The sequence below is a fragment of the Oncorhynchus clarkii genome, unplaced genomic scaffold, assembly GCF_045791955.1.
Source record: "Oncorhynchus clarkii lewisi isolate Uvic-CL-2024 unplaced genomic scaffold, UVic_Ocla_1.0 unplaced_contig_686_pilon_pilon, whole genome shotgun sequence".
Classification (NCBI taxonomy): Eukaryota; Metazoa; Chordata; class Actinopteri; order Salmoniformes; family Salmonidae; genus Oncorhynchus; species Oncorhynchus clarkii.
The window spans coordinates 154,815-164,591 of NW_027260849.1; the positions used below are offsets into that span (position 1 = coordinate 154,815).

A 9,777-nucleotide genomic window follows, 5' to 3' on the forward strand; every position below is an offset into this window, starting at 1 on the left:
GCATAAGACTGCTGGGCCACTCAGGAGCCCACATATAGGGATAACGTGACTAGGCATCAGGATTTATGGTAAACAGATTAGCAGCAGCAGCGTATATGATGATTGTAGGCCTATGTGAGTGGGTGTGTGTAGGGCCCTGTGAGTGTGCATAGAGACAGTGCAAAAATATAAAATGAATGAATCACTGGTTGCGTTAGGTTTCTCAGAAACATTCAATTTAAATCAAAATTAGAGATTTGTTTGTAAAAAGAATCTAACTGCTCCCAAGGTTAGGGTTTACAGTAGGGATGTCCCAAGGATCTCTGAAAGCACTAACCGTTGGAGTTGAGGCTTTTATTTTGAAACCTCACTGTAAAGCAACCGGAAGTACACTTTAATTGGAGCATTGAACAATCGACGTCATTCAGCAGTACCAGCCCACTGCTGCTGTCCTACAGCAAGCACAAGTCTGAACATTTCTCAAAGCCGATAGATAACAAACCGGGTTGATTAAGGAAAGAGTGCGAGTCAACTGCACTTTTATACTCTCATTAAGGTTAATTGCAAGTGGAGTAATGTCATTTTGTTCCTTCTTCGGTGGTGAGGTCTTTAAAGACCACTTTAAAACTGGTAAGAGGCTCCTCAGATAGCTAAGATAGCATTAAAGTTAGTCAGTTACAGTAGCTAAGCTAACTTGTAAACATGAGATTAGTCAGTAAAAGTAACTTCTACATCTGCTTTGCTTGCTGTTTGGGGTTTTAGGCTGGGTTTCTGTATAAGCACTTTGTGACATTGATGTAAAAAGGGTTTTATAAATACATTTGATTTGGGACGTTGTGGCACATAACTATAACGTCTGGTATCTTTTACAGTAACGTTAGCCCAACTGTGTTGGACCATGACCTAACTTATGCTATGACATAACTTATGCTCAATCAGTAGCTAACTAAAAGTAGCATGCTCTTGTAATCACTGATTACACAAGGGCCACGTTAAATTGCCAAACGTTTTCGAACGTTGCAGATAGAAATACCATGAATAGAGCCGTCGTGAGTCCTTATTCTACATGTCAGAGAGACATGTTTGCTCTGCATGGCTAACATGTTTCTGTCTGAACGTTCCAAAACGTTGCATTACTTCCGATCGCCCTCTGGCTCTTACCAAACCGTGATGTAAGATTGAACCACCAGCCAGTTAAACTGTAGCAACTTACTCCACTGGGCCAAGAAAACAAATGTAAACCAAACATTAGTAGTTGCAGTAACTATAAAGTATAATTGAAAATACTAATTGTATTATTTATAAGTATACAATGTAGCGCCAATACAAGTATATTTAGATCTTAATGTGGCCACTTATGTCATCATTTCTCCTAAATGTAGGTTTTGACATGTTCTCCTGTAACATCACTCAAAGAGAATGTGTTGAACATGGGTCCCTCCCCAGGGTTAATAGATGACAAACCGGTTTAGTTAAGGAAATAATGTGAGTCCACTGCACTTTTATCCTCTCATTGAGGATTGTTCCTGGTGGATTAATGACGTTTTCACTGGTCAAATCATCCTGTAACTTCACTCAAAGAGAATGTGTTGAACATACATCCTAGATCTACTTTTGGCTAATCTCACTGTAATCTTCTATCTCCCCAGGGTTGTATGTGTGTGCCCAGTGTGGACACCAGCTGTTCTCCAGCAGATCTAAGTACGAGCATTCCTCCCCCTGGCCTGCCTTCACTGAGACCATCCTCCAGGACAGTGTGTCCAAGCATGAGGAGAGACCTGGGGCATTCAAGGTGAGATCCTCTCAGTTTGGGCGTGGAGTTGCATTGGACCAGAGTTGTGAAGTTTACCTTAGGTACAGATCTAAGATCAGCTAAGCTTCCCCTTCCCCAATCTTATCCATTAGTGGGGGAAATTCAAAACTAACCCAAGATCATTGTCTATGGCAGTGGTCACCAAGCGATTGACTGGTCACCAACCGATTGACTGGTCGATCTTCTAGGCATTCGTAGTCGATCACCAAACATTTCTGTAGAAAAGCCAACGATAAAGGCTTGGGCTCCTTTATTTAATTGTCAGGGAATACAGCAGAGCTGCTGTTTTTATGATTGACTTCATGTTGAAGTTTTTATTCAGCACTGTCAACACTGTTTTTATTCAACACTTTTACAAAACATAAATACTCTTCTCCTTCATTCCACTCGCGCTGCAGATGCAATGAGTTAGTAGCCAAGTGTGTCGCTAGGCCTGCGTCTTTATTAGCAGCTCATGTCTATTTTAATATCGATGAATATTTCACTTTCTCTGGTCATAAGAACAGCATGAGTTTGTGCATGAGGCAGAAATAATGTGTACCCTCTGGTCAGTGTCACTGGAGGAAGGTAGAGAGCAGGGACTGTTACAGACGGATGCTCTGCTGCTCTCTCCTTTCCTCTGCTGAGACTGACCATCAGATGCAGGTACCATTAATTAGTCCAGTAAAATTAAAAAATCTGATTATTTCAATTAATGCTCAACTATGCCTCGCAACTGATCTATTTTGTTATCAAAGCTTGAGTTTTGAAATATAATATGGTCTGAGAAGAACAATATTGGCAGGCCAAGCATATAGCCAAATATGCTGTGATAATGTATTAGGTTTACTGCACAGAAACGTATAAAGTTAAGTCATATTTTTGTAATAATCTGAGCGGTAAATTTCGGCTTGCTTTTTGACTGCGAAAGTGATCGTGACAGAAAATATGGGTGACAACTTATCCCTCCCTACTCCATAGGGGTGTCCCTCTGTTGACTGTTCATTGCTAAGTAGTTGTCTGCTTGTGGTCAATACACTGATGAGCCCATGTTCATTTTAACAGGATGTGTGTAGGGTATTGCATTCAATTTCTGCATTTGTAAGCAGTGTTTCATTTTGAACTTGGGAGGGTCCTAATAATCATGTTTGATATGTTGATTGTGCACTGAACAAAAATCGGAACGCAACTTTGTAAAGTGTTGATCCCATGTTTCATGAGCTAAAATAAAATATCCCCGACATTTTCCATAGGCACAAAAAGCTTATTTTTGCAATTGGCATGCTGACTGCAGGACTGTTCACCAGAGCTGTTGCCAGAGAATTGAATGTTAATTTCTCTACCATAAGCCACCTCAACGTAATTGTAGAATATGTTGTACGTCCAACCGGCCTCACAACCGCAGACCATGTGTATGGTGTTGTTTGGGGGAGCGGTTTGCCGATGTCAACGTTGTGAGTTTTTATGTAGGAAAACACCTTTTTCTTGGGACACATGTGGCACATAGAATTGACTTTACTATTGTACAGAAAGATGGAATCTGATAGTTGTGTGTTTCAGGTCCGATGTGGGAAGTGTGGAAACGGACTGGGTCATGAGTTTGTGGGAGACGGGCCAAAGAAAGGACTCTCACGTTTCTGAATATTCAGCAGCTCACTGAAGTTCGTCCCTAAAGGTACGAGTTCACTTAAATTATGTTGTCACGGAATGTCAAGCCAATTTGATTAGATTATAGTCAAAACATGTCAATGTCTCTGGTTGATACCTAACCAATCTGACTGAGCACACGTTAACCACTGGATAGTTAATGTTACACTTAAAAACGTTGATGAATTAAAATGTTGTCCTTTCTCTCTCCACAGATAAGGTAGATGGACAGTAAGGTGAGCAGCAGGGGTATGGAGTCACAGTGATGGTAGAGCAGTAGGATTGTCTGGAGTCTCTGTGCTGCTGAAGGTGTGCAGGACAGTGGATGAAGTGTCCTGGGATAAAGCCCACTTTGGGACCTCCAGGACACTGATGGTCAATGTCTTCGCTGGACAAGGACAGAGAAACTCCTACCAAATAGTCAGCTACATTATGACAATGATACACCATCATAATATAACAATGATACACAATCATAACACATACAAGTACAAGGAGTTACACCATTACACAAAGATAGTCGGTCACTTAATCATTGTTTTATTTTTTTATCTTAACATTGTCAGTCAAATGGGGGATCACTATGTAGCCTTCATAGTGGTGAATGTAACTTCAAGATGTCCTAATTTATATATAGTAGTGAAAGCAAACAAAAGTGGCTCAATCTACCAATGTATGTTAATCAGTTCTATCAATGATGTTATGAGCCTCTTAAAGATAGACAGTGACGTAAATAAAATCTCAATGGTCTTAACGGTCACAATGTATAATATGCAAACAAAAAGAGAAATTCAACTGAGAAATAAAGATGTCCTTTTATAGAAGATTACGTTATTTGTTGGTTTATATTTGAAATCAAAATATGAAAATAGTTTTTCAGCCATCTTTATGACAAACGCATCAATCATGCCAGTATTTTTCTGTACTCACCTCAAGAGATTAGCAGACCTGAAAATACTAAATTGTTAGTATATACTCAATCATTACTCAGGTTATACAACTAATCTTGTTCCACATCTTTCACAGTGAGTTTATTTTTATTCATTATACTCCCACCTTGTGGCAGACATGAGACCACGCATCAGGACGGGCTTGTCATTTGGTCTGGCAATGAATGTGGGCTAGACTCACAAAACCCTTCAAAAATGCTAACCTGATATTTGTGCCTCTAACTTTATCACTCACCATTATTCGCGATTCATTAAGGACTATCTGTAATCATGGTAGCATCCACATTCATGTAGAATTGTTTAGAAATATATTATATTCTTATTTTTCAATAAATGTGACTTAAAAATGACAATACATTATTTACCATTAATTTCTATTGGGCACAAAATAATCTGAAACACAACCAAAACAAACACAATGCATCCAACAAGTTAGTAGAGTCACAAGCTTGATGTAATCATTGCTAACCTGAATGAGGGAGACTCATATCTCCCTCATTAACTTTAAGCATCAGCTGTCAAAGCAGCTTACAGATCGTTGCACCTGCACATAGCCCACCTGTAAATACCCCATCCAACTACCTCATCCCCATATTGTTGTTATTTATTTTTTTGCTCCTTTGCACCTCAGTATCTCTACTTGCACATTCATCGTCTGCACATCTATCACTCCAGTGTTTATTTGCTAAATTGTAATTACTTCACCACTACGGCCTATTTATTGCCTTACCTCCCTAATCTTACCTCATTTGCACACATTGTATATAGATTTTTCTATTGTGTTATTGACTGTATGTTTGTTTATTTCATGTGTAACTCTGTTGTTGTTTGTGTCTCACTGCTTTGCTTTATCTTGGCCAGGTCGCAGTTGTAAATGAGAACTTGTTCTTCCTGGTTAAATAAAGGTGAAATAAAATAAAATAATACATTGTGTGCTAGGAATATGGGACCAATTACTAAACTTCTGACTACTTTAATACGCATAAGTGAATTTGTCCCAATACTTCTGGTCCCCTAAAATGGGGGGACTATGTACAAAAACTGCTATAATTTCTAAAGGGTTCACCGAATATGGATTGAAATACCCTCAAAGCCATTGAATCACTTCAAGTCCAAAGTGCTGGAGTACAGAGCCAAAACAACAACACGTGTCACTGTCCCAATACATGTAGAGCTCACTGTATGTTCAGAATGGGGATATGAGCTCTTCTCCAGCATGTCCAAGATTGAGCATTCCTCAACATGGCCTGCTTTCTCTCAGACCATCCACCAGGACAGTGTGTCCAAATCCCCTGGGAATTGGGGACCAGTGAAGGTGTGTTGTGTGTGCAGTCAGAGAGGGACTGATTCCCCCCTATGACCTATAGGAGGCCTAACGTGTGTAGGGGTTGTTTGTGACTTCGTGTGATTGTTGTCAGTGGAGGTTTTAGTTTTCCACCAACTCATTTTACAACAGAAGGTATTTAACATGTTTTATGTGTCCCCTTTTAACAAGGATACAGAATGTTAAAACAGAGGGAATCCTTCCTGGGTGTGGTTTGTTTCAGGTCTGTTGTGTGGAAATGGACTGGGTCATGAGTTCTGATACGACGGAGCAAGAGAGGGACTCCTGAATATTCAGCAGCTCACTCAAATTCATCCCTCAAGGTGGGAATTCAGTGTGTTTGACCTCTGTGAGCAGAAAGAGTTATCCTGTGTAGAATAGAACTCATTAGAAAAACAACACAAAGACACTAATGGAGGGTTAAGGAGGGTCTGATATAGAGTACTATAGAATATACTCTGACCCTGCTCCCCAGCTCCCCTCTCCAATGTTAAGGTAGATATATATATATACAGTAAGGTGAGCAGCAGGGGTAGGGAGTCACAGTAATGGTAGAGCAGTAGGATTGTCTGGAGTCTCTGTGCTGCTGAAAGTGTGCAGGACAGTGCATGAAGTGTCCTGGGATAATAGCCTAAAAGTAGTTAGATTGGCTTTTATAACACATAAGCCAATAGCCATCTATTAGACATTAAATACAGTGCTACTGCTTTTTATTAAATACAAGTCACCACGTATGACAAGAAACACTAAATTAATGAATAATAATTGCCAAATAATCCTCTGTTAAAGTTCAGTTCGGGAACTGTGTGTATTTCAGTTGTTTTATCAATGTTTATTTACTTCTGAATCTCAGTCTCTTCAGCCAGCGAGTGGGTCTTAGTTTATGATCTCTGGTAAAGAGGGACTTTGGTGTTGAATTACATTACATAGCCACTTCCACTGGAGACTGGAAAGTCCCACCTATTTCATTCGCTGAAAGGCCCGTCACTTCTTGGCAGACAGATACTCAGACGAAGCACAATGCTGGAAAACTATCTACATCCACTTAAACTAGTCCTGGCATCGTTCTATGACAAACACAGAAGGTTTCATATTGAATTCAATAGGAGAAAACAGAGAGACAGAGAGAAACAGCCAGTTCCTTAATGTATCCATTGGCTGTATTATACAGCCCAAACATCAAGGGACTGACAATCTCTCTATCTCCTTCTCTCTCTCTGTTTTCTTCCTTTCAGGTATTGGTAGCCTAATATTTAATCCCTTAGCTAAGTGGGCAGGGGGGAACACGTGACAGGGAATCATTTTAAATATGTAGTTAGGCTGTTATAAGGTATTATATAAGCCAATTGACATCTATAAGGCATTTATTCAGTGATTTTATTCTTTGTCAAATATAAATGTTTATTCATTTACAAGTAGGATCTGATGGGTAACACTTTATTTTAAGGGTCCATAATAAACCATCAGGTGAATGGCCAAGACAAAATATTGAAGTGGCTTTGAACGGGATATGGTAGTAGGTGCCAGGGGGGTGGGTTTTTCACGCTCAACAGTTTCCGGCATGTATCAAGAATGGTCCACCACCCATAGGACAACCAGCCAACTTGACACAACTGTGGGAAGCATTGGAGTTAACATGAATGCTTTCAACACCTTGCAGAGAGCATGCCCCGATTAAATTGACGCTGTTCTGAGGGCAAAGAGGGGAGGAGGGGGGTCAGCTTTTCTGTGATGTTTTCTGTGTTATAGGTGGCAGAGATGTGTCAATCAGTATATTGGACTTTTCTGTGATGTTTTCTGTGTTATAGGTGGCAGAGATGTGTCAATCAGTATATTGGACTTTTCTGTGATGTTTTCTGTGTTATAGGTGGCAGAGATGTGTCAATCAGTATATTGGACTTTTCTGTGATGTTTTCTGTGTTATAGGTGGCAGAGATGTGTCAATCAGTATATTGGACTTTTCTGTGATGTTTCCCAGCTCTGTGTTCTGTCTAATTCCTCCCCCTCCTTTTGACAAGGAGCTGCTGGTATAATCTCAGACTCTCTTGCTAACGGCTGGTCCTCCCTGTTTACCTGACCGGAGAATACACTCACGGGTGGGTCACACTCGATAAGTCCTGCATATCAGGCTTCAACCTGGTCAAAGGCAGGGGTTCAGCACTTCGTCTGGGCAAAGGACTAATGCTCAACAGGCTAGACTCCCAGTGTCCTTTATGTGTGCCTTAAACACCAAGCCCCTTTTGGTTTCCTGCTTGAGCCCACAATAATGGTCTGGTAACGGGCTACCTATGGTAGAGCCCCTTAAGCTAAGGTTGTTATCAGTGTTCCCTTTTCTCCTGAACACTTTATTCAACCAATAGAGTAACTAGTTAGGGAAAACCAGTAAGACTTCATGTTTGGTTTCACAAGTGATATATATATATATTTTTTTTTCAATACAATTTGGTTCTTTCAGAAGAGGTTGTTTGCTTCTTTAACTCTCTTTCACAAAACCTTTACAATGACTTTTAATAGTTCTATCTTACCCTATAGCTTTCCTCATTACAACACTTCAAGGTGTCAATGCCCCACATTCTGCACTCTTCTGGCAATTAAGCCCATGCCTTCCTCAAATAGAGTTATACAACACATCATTTCCTTCACGTGATGCTGTTAATTAAACAAAGTTAGATGACACCTTTTCCCCTTCACACATGACGACGACCCACGGTGATGTCTCCTCCCACCTGCTGTTCTACAGCTCTATCAGCTCTGACCCAGGGCTTGAGTTCAACAGGTTGCTTCCATATAAGGTGAACTTCCACCCTCCTGCAGCAGAATATCTGTACTTTTAATGGGTCATGCTGTATTCCAGCTGCTCGAGGCTGGCTCTTCTTCTGCTGGTGATGATTTTTCTCCTTCTGGTTCTTTGTTTTACGACCAGCAGAGTCCTGCTGGGGGACTGGAGGAGTCATTAGGTCACCAGGACTTGGGCCAATCACGACAACCCCTCCATGCAGTCATCCAATGGTTTTGAATCCTGTGACCCTGCCTCGTTCAAAAACATTCTGTTACCCCAACCCCCAATAGTCTCTTTATGTATTCTGAAAATAAATAGAAACTTGCAACAATTTCAAAGTTTGTAGTTACTTACCGTTCATATAAGGAAATCAGCCAATTTAAATAAATACATTAGGCCCTAATCTATACCTTTAAAAAAGGTAGGAATCTGTATTTTATGAACGTGTTTTTAAAAGGTTGGAATAAACCTTTACATTTCAAACCTTACAAACCTTTACCATGCTGACTACAAGTTTAGACAGCTGGCCCTAGACTCATGTAGCTGACATTGGCTAATTGTAGGTGACTGCTGATGCACAACCAAATTTCAAAATTGCACCTTCTGTACCACAGATGATGTTTTAGGTGTTTGGTTGATAATGCACAGCAGTGTACCAGTAGTGGATCCAGAGACCCCCCCCCCTCCTTCCAAAGGCTTTAAAACTTTAAGAGGTTATTAACCAAGGAAATGTAAAGGTTTGTACCAACCTTTTAAAAACACGTTCATAAAATATAAATACTGTATATAGACCTAGTAGATAGATATGTGGATCAGCTGCGTGTCTGACTTGTATGTAAATAACACAGGCCCAAACGTTTGGTCAAGGAAGGATGTTGTCAGGGAAGGATGTTGTCATTATGTTAGTGATTCTTCACCAACAGTGTTTGCTTGAAGCACTTTATTCTACTGTAGCATTTATAAATGAACCACTTCATAACTGTACACCTTTGGCTGTTTGGGAGGGTGCGCCATTCTAGAACATTTAGATAGAAAGTGTGGAACAGGCATGGTTCTCAGTCATAAACAGTAGGGCATCATGTGAGCTGCTCTATACATTGCATTTCTATATGGAACACTCAGAACATCGCCCCACCCACTTAATAAACCCCTGTTCAAACCCTTACTATCCTACAAGTTCTCCCTTAAAGTACATAAGTTCAGAATGTGGATATGAGCTCTTCTCCAGCAATTCCAAGTATGAGCATTCCTCCCCATGGCCTGCCTTTTCCAACACAAACAAACAGGCCTATTTATAAACTTCATG

At 40.3% G+C, this 9,777-nt stretch overlaps 1 pseudogene; it reads left to right on the forward strand.

The window, feature by feature from the left end:
• The first annotated feature begins 395 nt into the window (after nt 1-395).
• LOC139401907 (methionine-R-sulfoxide reductase B1-A-like) lies at nt 396-4,242 on the forward strand (annotated as a pseudogene).
• The last annotated feature ends 5,535 nt before the right edge of the window (nt 4,243-9,777 follow it).